The sequence below is a fragment of the Otolemur garnettii genome, unplaced genomic scaffold (genome assembly GCF_000181295.1).
Source record: "Otolemur garnettii isolate 467f Iridium unplaced genomic scaffold, OtoGar3 scaffold00043, whole genome shotgun sequence".
Lineage (NCBI taxonomy): Eukaryota > Metazoa > Chordata > Mammalia > Primates > Galagidae > Otolemur > Otolemur garnettii.
In genome coordinates, this window is record NW_003852438.1 from 11,366,111 (window position 1) to 11,366,324 (window position 214).

A 214-nucleotide genomic window follows, 5' to 3' on the forward strand; every position below is an offset into this window, starting at 1 on the left:
TGGGGCCTCGTGGTTAACCTGTTTCAGGCTCTACAGGCATACAAGCCCCTTCTGGCCCTGGGGTGGTGACACAGAAGGAAAGGGACATGTGCTTGGCAGGTTTCAGAGATCAAGATTTTGGAGGGGAACAAGATTTCTGGTGGCAACTGAGTAACCCTGAGCTCCTCAGAGAGGACAAGACAGCAAAGGGAAGGAGCGAAGCCTGCTTCTGTGG

The 214-nt window shown here is 53.7% G+C and overlaps 1 protein-coding gene across 1 annotated transcript in view; it reads right to left on the reverse strand.

Annotated features, from left to right (window-relative positions):
- The window catches only part of LOC100944089 (retinol dehydrogenase 16-like), a 7,752-nt gene that overhangs the window by 6,778 nt on the left and 760 nt on the right, over window positions 1–214 (reverse strand). The gene's annotated exons all lie outside the window — the stretch shown is intronic.